This window comes from Phyllobates terribilis, unplaced genomic scaffold, assembly GCF_046119375.1.
Source record: "Phyllobates terribilis strain yellow unplaced genomic scaffold, ASM4611937v1 Scaffold_12__6_contigs__length_324123572, whole genome shotgun sequence".
NCBI classification, from domain to species: Eukaryota; Metazoa; Chordata; class Amphibia; order Anura; family Dendrobatidae; genus Phyllobates; species Phyllobates terribilis.
The window spans coordinates 206,925,889-206,945,533 of record NW_027362772.1 but is presented as its reverse complement, the minus strand read 5'-3'; the positions used below and the strand labels follow the sequence as shown (position 1 = coordinate 206,945,533).

At 28.2% G+C, this 19,645-nt stretch overlaps 1 protein-coding gene across 1 annotated transcript in view; it reads left to right on the top strand.

Annotated features, from left to right (window-relative positions):
• The window catches only part of USP2 (ubiquitin specific peptidase 2), a 203,719-nt gene that overhangs the window by 11,022 nt on the left and 173,052 nt on the right, over positions 1-19,645 (top strand). The gene's annotated exons all lie outside the window — the stretch shown is intronic.

Sequence of the window (19,645 nt, the reverse complement as noted above, 5' to 3'; positions counted from 1 at the left end):
AGGAGATCTGTCCCTACTATAAGACTCAGCTGAATCCCTACGATGTAACAGGGAACCTGATCCTGCGATCAGACCTGCTAAAGTCCTAATCTAGTCTGTACGGAGACCTATAGATTTGGGGAGGGAATCCCTACAAGTACTAAGGACTGGGAGGAATATGGGACACCTCCTAACAGAAATAGCAGCAGACAGACGAACAAACAAAATAGATAGAACCTAGAGGTCCGTAGACCAAGCAAACTAACAGAGTTAGATACAGAGCACAGGCTAGCTAGAAAGTAGATATACAATGAAGTCCAGCAAAGCCAGAAGGGCGGAGCAGGATTAAATAGGCCAACAAGGTCATGTGACCAGCAAAGGAAAAAAAACCTAACAGCAAGGTTCTAACAGTACCCCCCCTTCTAAGAGGATCCTCCGGATCCCCTAGGACCAGGCTTATCAGGAAATCTCCTGTGAAACGCTCTGATAAGTCTGGACGCGGAAACATCATCTGACCTCACCCAAGAGTTATCCTCGGGTCCGAAACCTTTCCAGGCCACAAGATACTGCAAACTACCTCTATACCGTCTAGAGTCAAGGATGCGAGAAATTTCATATTCCCCGTCCTCCACCACCGGAGGAACAGAGGCAGAGGCGTCACCATCCGACACAACAGCTTTTTTTAACAGAGAGACATGAAAGACCGGATTAATTCTCCAGGAGGTAGGAACCTCCAACCTAACAGCAGATTGGTTGACAACCTGAAGCACCTTAAAGGGCCCTACAAACTTGGGACCCAATTTCTTAGAAGGAATCCTCAACCGCAGATTCCTAGAGGACAACCAAACCATGTCACCAACAGCGAACAAAACCTCCTGTCGTTTCCTATCAAAGTAGTCTTTAGATTTTCTGTTGGCCTCCTGAAGATTACCACGCACATCCGTCCAAACTCTTTCCAAATCACCGGAAAAATTCTCCTCCTCAGGCACGGCAGATCCCAACTTGGAGAACGACCCAAACGACGGATGTCTCCCAGAACAACAAAAAAAAGGCGAACAACCAGCAGAAGAAGATGTATGATTGTTCAGAGCAAATTCGGCAAGTGGTAGAAACTCAGACCACCCCTCTTGATTGTCTGCCACAAAACAACGCAAGAACTGCTCAACATCCTGGTTTTTCCTTTCTGTCTGGCCATTAGATTCAGGATGATATCCGGACGAAAACGACAAATGAATTCCCAACCTGTCACAAAAGGCACGCCAAAAACGAGCCACGAACTGAGGACCCCTATCAGAAACAATGTCAGTAGGAACGCCATGAAGTCTGACAATTTCCTTGACAAAGGCCTTAGCGAGAGTTTTAGCGCAGGGCAGTTTGACGAAGGGAACCAAGTGACACATCTTGCTAAAACGGTCCACGACCACCCAGATGACAGTAAAACCCTCAGAGGGGGGAAGGTCAGTTATAAAGTCCATAGCCAAATGTGTCCAAGGAGCACTGGGGACCTCCAAAGGACAAAGCAACCCCGCAGCAGGAGTATGTGAGGACTTAGATCTAGCACATATAGTACATTGGCGCACCCACTTAATGACTTCCTTCTGCCATCCAGGCCACCAAAAACTGCGACCCACCAGTCTCTTGGTCTCAGAGATTCCGGGATGACCTGCCAACCGAGATTCGTGACACTCAACAAACAAATCTCTCCTAAAGGTCCCAGGCACAAACAACCTCCCATGAGGAGTGTTAGATGGGGCATTCTCCTGAGCTTTAAGAATCTCATCTTCCAAAACGGAGTCTAAAGCAGCTATCACAACACCTTCTTGTAAAATGTTTTCCTCTTTCTCAGCACCGACTATGGGAGAAAAACTGCGAGACAAGGCATCCGCCTTAACATTCTTAGTACCAGGGATGTAAGTAACGGAGAAATTAAACCGCGAGAAAAACAGTGCCCACCTAGCCTGACGGGCATTCAGGCGCTTGGCAGCGTCAAGATATATCAGATTTTTATGATCCGTAAGAACCTGAACGGGAAATTCCGCACCTTCCAAGAAGTGGCGCCAGTGTTCAAATGCGAGTTTAATAGCCAATAATTCCCGATTACCAATATCGTAACTCAATTCAGTCTCCGAAAATTTTTTTGAAAAAAATGCACAGGGATGTAATCCATCCCCGGTACTGTTAGAACCTTGCTGTTAGGTTTTTTTTCCTTTGCTGGTCACATGACCTTGTTGGCCTATTTAATCCTGCTCCGCCCTTCTGGCTTGGCTGGACTTACTGTTATGTTCTGCTACCAAAGCTAAGGAAAGAGAGGAGATCTGTCCCTACTATAAGACTCAGCTGAATCCCTACGATGTAACAGGGAACTTGATCCTGCGATCAGACCTGCTAAAGTCCTAATCTAGTCTGTACGGAGACCTATAGATTTGGGGAGGGAATCCCTACAAGTACTAAGGACTGGGAGGAATATGGGACACCTCCTAACAGAAATAGCAGCAGACAGACGAACAAACAAAATAGATAGAACCTAGAGGTCCGTAGACCAAGCAAACTAACAGAGTTAGATACAGAGCACAGGCTAGCTAGAAAGTAGATATACAATGAAGTCCAGCAAAGCCAGAAGGGCGGAGCAGGATTAAATAGGCCAACAAGGTCATGTGACCAGCAAAGGAAAAAAAACCTAACAGCAAGGTTCTAACAGTAACTTCAATATAAGAACATGTAACATCAATATAAGAACATGTAACATCTATATAAGAACATCTAACTTCAATATAAGAACACGTAACTTCAATATAAGAACATGTAACATCTATATAAGAACACGTAACTTCAATATAAGAACATGTAACATTAATATAAGAACATGTAACTTCAATATAAGAACATGTAACATCTATATAAGAACATGTAACTTCAATATAAGAACATGTAACATCTCTATAAGAACATGTAACTTCAATATAAGAACATGTAACATCTATATAAGAACATGTAACTTCAATATAAGAACATGTAACTTCAATATAAGAACATGAAACATCAATATAAGAACATGTAACTTCAATATAAGAACACGAAACATCAATATAAGAACATGTAACATCAATATAAGAACATGTAACATCTATATAAGAACATGTAACTTCAATATAAGAACATGTAACATCTATATAAGAACATGTAACATCAATATAAGAACATGTAACTTCAATATAAGAACATGTAACATCAATATAAGAACATGTAACTTCAATATAAGAACATGTAACATCTATATAAGAACATGTAACTTCAATATAAGAACATGTAACATCTATATAAGAACATGTAACATCTATATAAGAACATGTAACTTCAATATAAGAACATGTAACAGCTATATAAGAACATGTAACTTCAATATAAGAACATGTAACATCTATATAAGAACATGTAACATCAATATAAGAACATGTAACTTCAATATAAGAACATGTAACATCAATATAAGAACATGTAACTTCAATATAAGAACACGTAACTTCAATATAAGAACATGTAACTTCAATATAAGAACAAGTAACTTCAATATAAGAACATGTAACATCTATATAAGAACACGTAACTTCAATATAAGAACACGTAACATCTATATAAGAACATGTAACTTCAATATAAGAACATGTAACATCTATATAAGAACATGTAACATCTATATAAGAACACGTAACATCAATATAAGAACAAGTAACTTCAATATAAGAACACGTAACTTCAATATAAGAACGTGTAACATCTATATAAGAACACGTAATTTCAATATAAGAACACGTAACATCTATATAAGAACATGTAATTTCAATATAAAAACACGTAACATCAATATAAGAACATGTAACATCTATTTAAGAACATGTAACATCAATATAAGAACATGTAACATCAATATAAGAACATGTAACATCAATATAAGAACATGTAACATCAATATAAGAACATGTAACATCAATATAAGAACACGTAACATCTATATAAGAACATGTAATTTCAATATAAAAACACGTAACATCAATAGAAGAACATGTAACATCTATTTAAGAACATGTAACATCAATATAAGAACATGTAACATCTATATAAGAACATGTAACATCAATATAAGAACATGTAACATCAATATAAGAACATGTAACATCAATATAAGAACATGTAACATCTATATAAGAACACGTAACATCTATATAAGAACACGTAACTTCAATACAAGAACACGTAACTTCAATATAAGAACATGTAACATCTATATAAGAACATGTAACTTCAATATAAGAACATGCAACATCTATATAAGAACATGTAACTTCAATATAAGAACATGTAACATCAATATAAGAACATGTAACATCTATATAAGAACATCTAACTTCAATATAAGAACACGTAACTTCAATATAAGAACATGTAACATCTATATAAGAACACGTAACTTCAATATAAGAACATGTAACATTAATATAAGAACATGTAACTTCAATATAAGAACATGTAACATCTATATAAGAACATGTAACATCTATATAAGAACATGTAACTTCAATATAAGAACATGTAACTTCAATATAAGAACATGTAACTTCAATATAAGAACATGTAACATCTATATAAGAACATGTAACTTCAATATAAGAACATGTAACTTCAATATAAGAACATGAAACATCAATATAAGAACATGTAACTTCAATATAAGAACACGTAACATCAATATAAGAACACGTAACTTCAATATAAGAACACGTAACGTCAATAAAAGAACATGTAACATCAATATAAGAACATGTAACATCTATATAAGAACATGTAACTTCAATATAAGAACATGTAACATCTATATAAGAACATGTAACTTCAATATAAGAACATGTAACTTCAATATAAGAACATGTAACATCTATATAAGAAGATGTAACATCAATATAAGAACATGTAACATCTATAGAAGAACATGTAACATCTATATAAGAACACGTAACATTTATATAAGAACACGTAACATCAATATAAGAACACGTAACTTCAATATAAGAACACGTAACTTCAATATAAGAACACGTGACTTCAATATAAGAACATGTAACATCTATATAAGAACATGTAACTTCAATATAAGAACATGTAACGTCTATATAAGAACATGTAACTTCAATATAAGAACATGTAACTTCAATATAAGAACATGTAACATCTATATAAGAACATGTAACTTCAATATAAGAACATGAAACATCAATATAAGAACATGTAACTTCAATATAAGAACACGTAACATCAATATAAGAACACGTAACTTCAATATAAGAACACGTAACGTCAATATAAGAACATGTAACGTCAATATAAGAACATGTAACTTCAATATAAGAACATGTAACATCTATATAAGAACATGTAACTTCAATATAAGAACATGTAACATCTATATAAGAACATGCAACATCAATATAAGAACATGTAACATCTATATAAGAACATGTAACATCTATATAAGAACACGTAACATTTATATAAGAACACGTAACTTCAATAAAAGAACACGTAACTTCAATATAAGAACACGTGACTTCAATATAAGAACATGTAACATCTATATAAGAACACGTAACTTCAATATAAGAACACGTGACTTCAAAATAAGAACATGTAACATATATATAAGAACACGTGACATCAATATAAGAACATGGAACTTCAATATAAGAACATGTAACTTCAATATAAGAACATGTAACATCTATATAAGAACATGTAACATCAATATAAGAACATGTAACTTCAATATAAGAACATGTAACATCTATATAAGAACATGTAACATCTATATAAGAACATGTAACATCAATATAAGAACATGTAACTTCAATATAAGAACATGTAACATCTATATAAGAACATGTAACTTTAATATAAGAACATGTAACTTCAATATAAGAACACGTAACATCTATATAAGAACATGTAACTTCAATATAAGAACATGTAACATCTATATAAGAACATGTAACTTCAATATAAGAACACGTAACTTCAATATAAGAACATGTAACATCTATATAAGAACACGTAACTTCAATATAAGAACACATAACTTCAATATAAGAACACGTAACATCTATATAAGAACACGTAACATCTATATAAGAACATGTAACATCAATATAAGAACATGTAACATCAATATAAGAACAAGTAACATCTATATAAGAACACGTAACATCAATATAAGAACACGTAACTTCAATATAAGAACACGTAATATCTATATAAGAACATGTAACATCTATATAAGAACATGTAACATCAATATAAGAACACGTAACTTCAATATAAAAACATGTAACATCTATATAAGAACACGTAACTTCAATATAAGAACATGTAACATCTATATAAGAACATGTAACATCTATATAAGAACATGTAACATCAATATAAGAACACGTAACTTCAATATAAGAACCCGTAACTTCAATATAAGAACATGTAACTTCAATATAAGAACATGTAACATCTATATAAGAACATGTAACTTCAATATAAGAACATGTAACTTCAATATAAGAACATGTAACATCTATATAAGAACATGTAACATCAATATAAGAACATGTAATATCTATATAAGAACATGTAACATCTATATAAGAACACGTAACATCAATATAAGAAAACGTAACATCAATATAAGAACATGTAACATCTATATAAGAACATGTAACATCAATATAAGAACATGTAATATCTATATAAGAACATGTAACATCTATATAAGAACACGTAACTTCAATATAAGAACACGTGACTTCAATATAAGAACACGTGACTTCAATATAAGAACATGTAACATATATATAAGAACACGTGACATCAATATAAGAACATGTGACTTCAATATAAGAACATGTAACTTCAATATAAAAACATGTAACATCTATATAAGAACATGTAACATCAATATAAGAACATGTAACATCAATATAAGAACATGTAACATCTATATAAGAACATGTAACTTCAACATAAGAACAAGTAACATCAATATAAGAACATGTAACTTCAATATAAGAACACGTAACATCAATATAAGAACATGTAACATCAATATAAGAACATGTAACATCTATATAAGAACATGTAACTTCAACATAAGAACATGTAACATCAATATAAGAACATGTAACATCAATATAAGAACACGTAACTTCAATATAAGAACATGTAACTTCAATATAAGAACATGTAACATCTATATAGGAACATGTAACTTCAACATAAGAACACGTAACATCAATATAAGAACATGTAACTTCAATATAAGAACATGTAACATCTATATAAGAACATGTAACTTCAATATAAGAACATGTAACATCAATATAAGAACATGTAACATCTATATAAGAACACGTAACTTCAATATAAGAACATGTAACATCAATATAAGAACATGTAACTTCAACATAAGAACATGTAACATCAATATAAGAACACGTAACTTCAATATAAGAACATGTAACATTTATATAAGAACACGTAACTTCAATATAAGAACATGTAACTTCAATATAAGAACACGTGACTTCAATATAAGAACATGTAACATTTATATAAGAACACGTAACTTCAACATAAGAACATGTAACTTCAATATAAGAACATGTAACATTTATATAAGAACACGTAACTTCAATATAAGAACATGTAACATCAATATAAGAACACGTGACTTCAATATAAGAACACGTAACATCAATATAAGAACATGTAACATCAATATAAGAACATGTAACATCTATAAAAGAACATGTAACTTCAATATAAGAACACGTGACTTCAATATAAGAACATGTAACATCTATATAAGAACACGTGACATCAATATAAGAACATGTAACTTCAATATAAGAACATGTAACTTCAATATAAAAACATGTAACATCTATATAAGAACATGTAACATCAATATAAGAACATGTATCTTCAATATAAGAACATGTAACATCTATATAAGAACATGTAACATCTATATAAGAACATGTAACTTCAATATAAGAACATGTAACATCAATATAAGAACATGTAACTTCAATATAAGAACATGTAACATCAATATAAGAACATGTAACTTCAATATAAGAACATGTAACTTCAATATAAGAACACGTAACATCTATATAAGAACACGTAACTTCAATATAAGAACATGTAACTTCAATATAAGAACATGTAACATCTATATAAGAACATGTAACTTCTATATAAGAACATGTAACATCTATATAAGAACATGTAACATCTATATAATAACACGTAACATCAATATAAGAACACGTAACATCAATATAAGAACACGTAACATCAATATAAGAACACGTAACTTCAATATAAGAACATGTAACATCTATATAAGAACATGTAACTTCAATATAAGAACATGTAACATCAATATAAGAACATGTAACTTCAATATAAGAACATGTAACATCAATATAAGAACATGTAACTTCAATATAAGAACATGTAACTTCAATATAAGAACATGTAACATCTATATAAGAACACGTGACATCAATATAAGAACATGTAACTTCAATATAAGAACATGTAACTTCAATATAAAAACATGTAACATCTATATAAGAACATGTAACATCTATATAAGAACATGTAACATCAATATAAGAACACGTAACTTCAATATAAGAACACGTAACATCAATATAAGAACATGTAACTTCAATATAAGAACATGTAACATCTATATAAGAACATGTAACATCAATATAAGAACATGTAACTTCAATATAAGAACATGTAACTTCAATATAAAAACATGTAACATCTATATAAGAACATGTAACATCAATATAAGAACATGTAACTTCAATATAAGAACATGTAACATCTATATAAGAACATGTAACATCAATATAAGAACACGTAACATCAATATAAGAACATGTAACATCAATATAAGAACATGTAACATCTATATGAGAACATGTAACTTCAATATAAGAACACGTAACTTCAATATAAGAACATGTAACATCTATATAAGAACATGTAACTTCAATATAAGAACATGCAACTTCAATATAAGAACATGTAACATCAATATAAGAACATGTAACTTCAATATAAGAACAGGTAACATCTATATAAGAACATGTAACTTCAATATAAGAACATGTAACATCAATATAAGAACATGTAACATCTATATAAGAACATGTAACTTCAATATAAGAACACGTAACTTCAATATAAGAACATGTAACATCTATATAAGAACATGTAACTTCAATATAAGAACATGTAACTTCAATATAAGAACATGTAACATCAATATAAGAACACGTGACATCTATATAAGAACATGTAACATCTATATAAGAACATGTAACTTCAATATAAGAATATGTAACTTCAATATAAGAACATGTAACATCTATATAAGAACATGTAACTTCAACATAAGAACATGTAACATCAATATAAGAACACGTGACATCAATATAAGAACATGTAACATCAATATAAGAACATGTAACTTCAATATAAGAACACGTAACATCAATATAAGAACATGTAACATCAATATAAGAACATGTAACATCTATATAAGAACATGTAACATCTATATAAGAACATGTAACATCTATATAAGAACATGTAACATATATATAAGAACACGTGACATCTATATAAGAACATGTAACATCTATATAAGAACATGTAACATCTATATAAGAACACGTGACATATATATAAGAACATGTAACATCTATATAAGAACATGTAACATCTATATAAGAACACGTGACATCTATATAAGAACACGTAACTTCAATATAAGAACATGTAACATCTATATAAGAACATGTAACATCAATATAAGAACATGTAACATCAATATAAGAACATGTAACTTCAATATAAGAACAGGTAACATCTATATAAGAACATGTAACATCAATATAAGAACATGTAACATATATATAAGAACATGTAACTTCAATATAAGAACACGTAACTTCAATATAAGCACATGTAACATCTATATAAGAACATGTAACTTCAATATAAGAACATGTAACTTCAATATAAGAACATGTAACTTCAATATAAGAACAGGTAACATCTATATAAGAACATGTAACTTCAATATAAGAACATGTAACATCAATATAAGAACATGTAACTTCAATATAAGAACAGGTAACATCTATATAAGAACATGTAACTTCAATATAAGAACATGTAACATCAATATAAGAACATGTAACATATATATAAGAACATGTAACTTCAATATAAGAACATGTAACTTCAATATAAGAACATGTAACATCAATATAAGAACACGTGACATCTATATAAGAACATGTAACATCTATATAAGAACATGTAACATCTATATAAGAACATGTAACATCTATATAAGAACACGTGACATCTATATAAGAACATGTAACATCTATATAAGAACATGTAACATCTATATAAGAACACGTGACATCTATATAAGAACATGTAATATCTATATAAGAACACGTGACATCTATATAAGAACATGTAACATCTATATAAGAACATGTAACATCAATATAAAAACATGTGACTTCAATATAAGAACATGTAACTTCAATATAAAAACATGTAACATCTATATAAGAACATGTAACATCAATATAAGAACATGTAACATCAATATAAGAACATGTAACATCTATATAAGAACATGAAACTTCAACATAAGAACATGTAACATCAATATAAGAACATGTAACTTCAATATAAGAACACGTAACATCAATATAAGAACACGTAACATCAATATAAGAACATGTAACATCTATATAAGAACACGTAACTTCAATATAAGAACATGTAACTTCAATATAAGAACATGTAACATCTATATAAGAACATGTAACTTCAACATAAGAACATGTAACATCAATATAAGAACATGTAACTTCAACATAAGAACATTTAACATCAATATAAGAACATGTATCTTCAATATAAGAACATGTAACATCTATATAAGAACACGTAACTTCAATATAAGAACATGTAACTTCAATATAAGAACATGTAACATCTATATAAGAACATGTAACTTCAACATAAGAACATGTAACATCAATATAAGAACATGTAACTTCAATATAAGAACATGTAACATCTATATAAGAACATGTAACTTCAATATAAGAACATGTAACATCTATATAAGAACATGTAACATTTATATAAGAACACGTAACTTCAATGTAAGAACATGTAACTTCAATATAAGAACACGTGACTTCAATATAAGAACACGTAACATCAATATAAGAACATGTAACATCAATATAAGAACATGTAACATCTATATAAGAACATGTAACTTCAATATAAGAACACGTGACTTCAATATAAGAACATGTAACATATATATAAGAACACGTGACATCAATATAAGAACATGTAACTTCAATATAAGAACACGTGACATCTATATAAGAACACGTAACTTCAATATAAGAACATGTAACATCAATATAAGAACATGTATCTTCAATATAAGAACATGTAACATCTATATAAGAACATGTAACTTCAATATAAGAACATGTAACATCTATATAAGAACATGTAACTTCAACATAAGAACATTTAACATCAATATAAGAACATGTATCTTCAATATAAGAACATGTAACATCTATATAAGAACACGTAACTTCAATATAAGAACATGTAACTTCAATATAAGAACATGTAACATCTATATAAGAACATGTAACTTCAACATAAGAACATGTAACATCAATATAAGAACATGTAACTTCAATATAAGAACATGTAACATCTATATAAGAACATGTAACTTCAATATAAGAACATGTAACATCTATATAAGAACATGTAACATTTATATAAGAACACGTAACTTCAATGTAAGAACATGTAACTTCAATATAAGAACACGTGACTTCAATATAAGAACACGTAACATCAATATAAGAACATGTAACATCAATATAAGAACATGTAACATCTATATAAGAACATGTAACTTCAATATAAGAACATGTGACTTCAATATAAGAACATGTAACATATATATAAGAACACGTGACATCAATATAAGAACATGTAACTTCAATATAAGAACACGTGACATCTATATAAGAACACGTAACTTCAATATAAGAACATGTAACATCAATATAAGAACATGTATCTTCAATATAAGAACATGTAACATCTATATAAGAACATGTAACTTCAATATAAGAACATGTAACATCAATATAAGAACATGTAACTTCAATATAAGAACACGTAACATCAATATAAGAACACGTAACATCTATATAAGAACATGTAACTTCAATATAAGAACATGTAACATCAATATAAGAACACGTAACATCAATATAAGAACACGTAACATCTATATAAGAACACGTAACTTCAATATAAGAACATGTAACTTCAATATAAGAACATGTAACATCTATATAAGAACATGTAACTTCAATATAAGAACATGTAACATCTATATAAGAACATGTAACATCTATATAAGAACACGTAACTTCAATATAAGAACACGTAACATCAATATAAGAACATGTAACATCAATATAAGAACACGTAACATCTATATAAGAACATGTAACTTCAATATAAGAACATGTAACATCAATATAAGAACACGTAACATCAATATAAGAACACGTAACATCTATATAAGAACACGTAACTTCAATATAAGAACATGTAACTTCAATATAAGAACATGTAACATCTATATAAGAACATGTAACTTCAATATAAGAACATGTAACATCTATATAAGAACATGTAACATCTATATAAGAACACGTAACATCTATATAAGAACACGTAACATCAATATAAGAACACGTAACTTCAATATAAGAACATGTAACATCAATATAAGAACATGTAACATCTATATAAGAACATGTAACATCAATATAAGAACATGTAACATCTATATAAGAACATGTAACATCAATATAAGAACACGTAACTTCAATATAAGAACATGTAACATCAATATAAGAACATGTAACTTCAATATAAGAACATGTAACTTCAATATAAAAACATGTAACATCTATATAAGAACATGTAACATCAATATAAGAACATGTAACTTCAACATAAGAACATGTAACTTCAATATAAAAACATGTAACATCTATATAAGAACATGTAACATCAATATAATAACATGTAACTTCAATATAAGAACATGTAACATCTATATAAGAACATGCAACATCTATATAAGAACATGTAACTTCAATATAAGAACACGTAACATCTATATAAGAACATGTAACTTCAATATAAGAACATGTAACTTCAATATAAGAACACGTAACATCAATATAAGAACATGTAACATCTATATAAGAACATGTAACATCAATATAAGAACATGTAACATCTATATAAGAACACGTAACTTCAATATAAGAACACGTAACATCAATATAAGAACACGTAACATCAATATAAGAACACGTAACTTCAATATAAGAACATGTAACATCAATATAAGAACATGTAACATCTATATAAGAACATGTAACTTCAATATAAGAACATGTAACATCTATATAAGAACATGTAACATCAATATAAGAACATGTAACATCAATATAAGAACATGTAACATCTATATAAGAACATGTAACATCTATATAAGAACATGTAACATCAATATAAGAACATGTCATATCTATATAAGAACATGTAACTTCAATATAAGAACATGTAACATCAATATAAGAACATGTAACTTCAATATAAGAACAGGTAACATCTATATAAGAACATGTAACTTCAATATAAGAATATGTAACATCAATATAAGAACATGTAACATCTATATAAGAACATGTAACTTCAATATAAGAACACGTAACTTCAATATAAGAACATGTAACATCTATATAAGAACATGTAACTTCAATATAAGAACATGTAACTTCAATATAAGAACATGTAACATCAATATAAGAACATGTGACATCTATATAAGAACATGTAACATCTATATAAGAACATGTAACTTCAATATAAGAACATGTAACTTCAATATAAGAACATGTAACATCTATATAAGAACATGTAACTTCAATATAAGAACATGTAACATCAATATAAGAACACGTGACATCAATATAAGAACATGTAATATCAATATAAGAACATGTAACATCAATATAAGAACATGTAACATCAATATAAGAACATGTAACTTCAATATAAGAACATGTAACTTCAATATAAGAACATGTAACATCAATATAAGAACACGTGACATCTATATAAGAACATGTAACATCTATATAAGAACATGTAACATATATATAAGAACACGTGACATCTATATAAGAACATGTAACATCTATATAAGAACATGTAACATCTATATAAGAACACGTAACATCAATATAAGAACACGTGACATCTATATAAGAACATGTAACATCTATATAAGAACACGTAACATCAATATAAGAACATGTAACATCTATATAAGAACATGTAACATCAATATAAAAACATGTGACTTCAATATAAGAACATGTAACTTCAATATAAAAACATGTAACATCTATATAAGAACATGTAACATCAATATAAGAACATGTAACATCAATATAAGAACATGTAACATCTATATAAGAACATGAAACTTCAACATAAGAACATGTAACATCAATATAAGAACATGTAACTTCAATATAAGAACACGTAACATCAATATAAGAACACGTAACATCAATATAAGAACATGTAACATCTATATAAGAACATGTAACTTCAATATAAGAACACGTAACATCAATATAAGAACATGTAACATCTATATAAGAACATGTAACTTCAACATAAGAACATTTAACATCAATATAAGAACATGTATCTTCAATATAAGAACATGTAACATCAATATAAGAACACGTAACTTCAATATAAGAACATGTAACTTCAATATAAGAACATGTAACATCTATATAAGAACATGTAACTTCAACATAAGAACATTTAACATCAATATAAGAACATGTATCTTCAATATAAGAACATGTAACATCTATATAAGAACACGTAACTTCAATATAAGAACATGTAACTTCAATATAAGAACATGTAACATCTATATAAGAACATGTAATTTCAACATAAGAACATGTAACATCAATATAAGAACATGTAACTTCAATATAAGAACATGTAACATCTATATAAGAACATGTAACATTTATATAAGAACACGTAACTTCAATGTAAGAACATGTAACTTCAATATAAGAACACGTGACTTCAATATAAGAACACGTAACATCAATATAAGAACATGTAACATCAATATAAGAACATGTAACATCTATATAAGAACATGTAACTTCAATATAAGAACACGTGACTTCAATATAAGAACATGTAACATATATATAAGAACACGTGACATCAATATAAGAACACGTAACATCAATATAAGAACACGTAACTTCAATATAAGAACACGTAACTTCAATATAAGAACATGTAACTTCAATATAAGAACATGTAACTTCAATATAAGAACACGTGACATCTATATAAGAACACGTAACTTCAATATAAGAACATGTAACTTCAATATAAGAACACGTGACATCTATATAAGAACACGTAACTTCAATATAAGAACATGTAACATCAATATAAGAACACGTGACATCAATATAAGAACATGTAATATCAATATAAGAACATGTAACATCAATATAAGAACATGTAACATCAATATAAGAACATGTAACTTCAATATAAGAACATGTAACATCAATATAAGAACACGTGACATCTATATAAGAACATGTAACATCTATATAAGAACATGTAACATATATATATAAGAACACGTGACATCTATATAAGAACATGTAACATCTATATAAGAACATGTAACATCTATATAAGAACACGTGACATCTATATAAGAACATGTAACATCTATATAAGAACATGTAACATCTATATAAGAACACGTGACATCTATATAAGAACATGTAATATCTATATAAGAACACGTGACATCTATATAAGAACATGTAACATCTATATAAGAACATGTAACATCAATATAAAAACATGTGACTTCAATATAAGAACATGTAACTTCAATATAAAAACATGTAACATCTATATAAGAACATGTAACATCAATATAAGAACATGTAACATCAATATAAGAACATGTAACATCTATATAAGAACATGAAACTTCAACATAAGAACATGTAACATCAATATAAGAACATGTAACTTCAATATAAGAACACGTAACATCAATATAAGAACACGTAACATCAATATAAGAACATGTAACATCTATATAAGAACACGTAACTTCAATATAAGAACATGTAACTTCAATATAAGAACATGTAACATCTATATAAGAACATGTAACTTCAACATAAGAACATTTATCATCAATATAAGAACATGTATCTTCAATATAAGAACATGTAACATCTATATAAGAACACGTAACTTCAATATAAGAACATGTAACTTCAATATAAGAACATGTAACATCTATATAAGAACATGTAACTTCAACATAAGAACATGTAACATCAATATAAGAACATGTAACTTCAATATAAGAACATGTAACATCTATATAAGAACATGTAACTTCAATATAAGAACATGTAACATTTATATAAGAACACGTAACTTCAATGTAAGAACATGTAACTTCAATATAAGAACACGTGACTTCAATATAAGAACACGTAACATCAATATAAGAACATGTAACATCAATATAAGAACATGTAACATCTATATAAGAACATGTAACTTCAATATAAGAACACGTGACTTCAATATAAGAACATGTAACATATATATAAGAACACGTGACATCAATATAAGAACACGTAACATCAATATAAGAACACGTAACTTCAATATAAGAACACGTAACTTCAATATAAGAACATGTAACTTCAATATAAGAACATGTAACTTCAATATAAGAACACGTGACATCTATATAAGAACACGTAACTTCAATATAAGAACATGTAACTTCAATATAAGAACACGTGACATCTATATAAGAACACGTAACTTCAATATAACAACATGTAACATCTATATAAGAACATGTAACTTCAATATAAAAACATGTAACATCTATATAAGAACATGTAACATCAATATAAGAACATGTATCTTCAATATAAGAACATGTAACATCTATATAAGAACATGTAACTTCAATATAAGAACATGTAACATCAATATAAGAACATGTAACTTCAATATAAGAACACGTAACATCAATATAAGAACACGTAACATCTATATAAGAACATGTAACTTCAATATAAGAACATGTAACATCAATATAAGAACACGTAACATCAATATAAGAACACGTAACATCTATATAAGAACACGTAACTTCAATATAAGAACATGTAACTTCAATATAAGAACATGTAACATCTATATAAGAACATGTAACTTCAATATAAGAACATGTAACATCTATATAAGAACATGTAACATCTATATAAGAACACGTAACTTCAATATAAGAACACGTAACATCAATATAAGAACATGTAACATCAATATAAGAACACGTAACATCTATATAAGAACACGTAACATCAATATAAGAACACGTAACTTCAATATAAGAACATGTAACATCAATATAAGAACATGTAACATCTATATAAGAACATGTAACATCAATATAAGAACATGTAACATCTATATAAGAACATGTAACATCAATATAAGAACACGTAACTTCAATATAAGAACACGTAACATCAATATAAGAACATGTAACTTCAATATAAGAACATGTAACATCTATATAAGAACATGTAACATCAATATAAGAACATGTAACTTCAATATAAGAACATGTAACTTCAATATAAAAACATGTAACATCTATATAAGAACATGTAACATCAATATAATAACATGTAACTTCAATATAAGAACATGTAACATCTATATAAGAACATGTAACATCTATATAAGAACATGTAACTTCAATATAAGAACACGTAACATCTATATAAGAACATGTAACTTCAATATAAGAACATGTAACTTCAATATAAGAACACGTAACATCAATATAAGAACATGTAACATCTATATAAGAACATGTAACATCAATATAAGAACATGTAACATCTATATAAGAACACGTAACTTCAATATAAGAACACGTAACATCAATATAAGAACACGTAACATCAATATAAGAACACGTAACTTCAATATAAGAACATGTAACATCAATATAAGAACATGTAACATCTATATAAGAACACGTAACTTCAATATAAGAACATGTAACTTCAATATAAGAACATGTAACATCTATATAAGAACATGTAACTTCAACATAAGAACATGTAACATCAATATAAGAACATGTAACTTCAATATAAGAACATGTAACATCTATATAAGAACATGTAACTTCAATATAAGAACATGTAACATCTATATAAGAACATGTAACATTTATATAAGAACACGTAACTTCAATGTAAGAACATGTAACTTCAATATAAGAACACGTGACTTCAATATAAGAAAACGTAACATCAATATAAGAACATGTAACATCAATATAAGAACATGTAACATCAATATAAGAACACGTGACTTCAATATAAGAACACGTAACATCAATATAAGAACACGTAACATCAATATAAGAACATGTAACTTCAATATAAGAACACGTGACTTCAATATAAGAACATGTAACATATATATAAGAACACGTGACATCAATATAAGAACATGTAAATTCAATATAAGAACACGTGACATCTATATAAGAACACGTAACTTCAATATAAGAACATGTAACATCAATATAAGAACATGTATCTTCAATATAAGAACATGTAACATCTATATAAGAACATGTAACTTCAATATAAGAACATGTAACATCTATATAAGAACATGTAACTTCAACATAAGAACATTTAACATCAATATAAGAACATGTATCTTCAATATAAGAACATGTAACATCTATATAAGAACATGTAACTTCAATATAAGAACATGTAACATCTATATAAGAACATGTAACTTCAATATAAGAACATGTAACTTCAATATAAGAACATGTAACTTCAATATAAGAACATGTAACTTCAATATAAGAACATGTAACATCTATATAAGAACATGTAACTTCAACATAAGAACATGTAACATCAATATAAGAACATGTAACTTCAATATAAGAACATGTAACATCTATATAAGAACATGTAACTTCAATATAAGAACATGTAACATCTATATAAGAACATGTAACATTTATATAAGAACACGTAACTTCAATGTAAGAACATGTAACTTCAATATAAGAACACGTGACTTCAATATAAGAACACGTAACATCAATATAAGAACATGTAACATCAATATAAGAACATGTAACATCTATATAAGAACATGTAACTTCAATATAAGAACATGTGACTTCAATATAAGAACATGTAACATATATATAAGAACA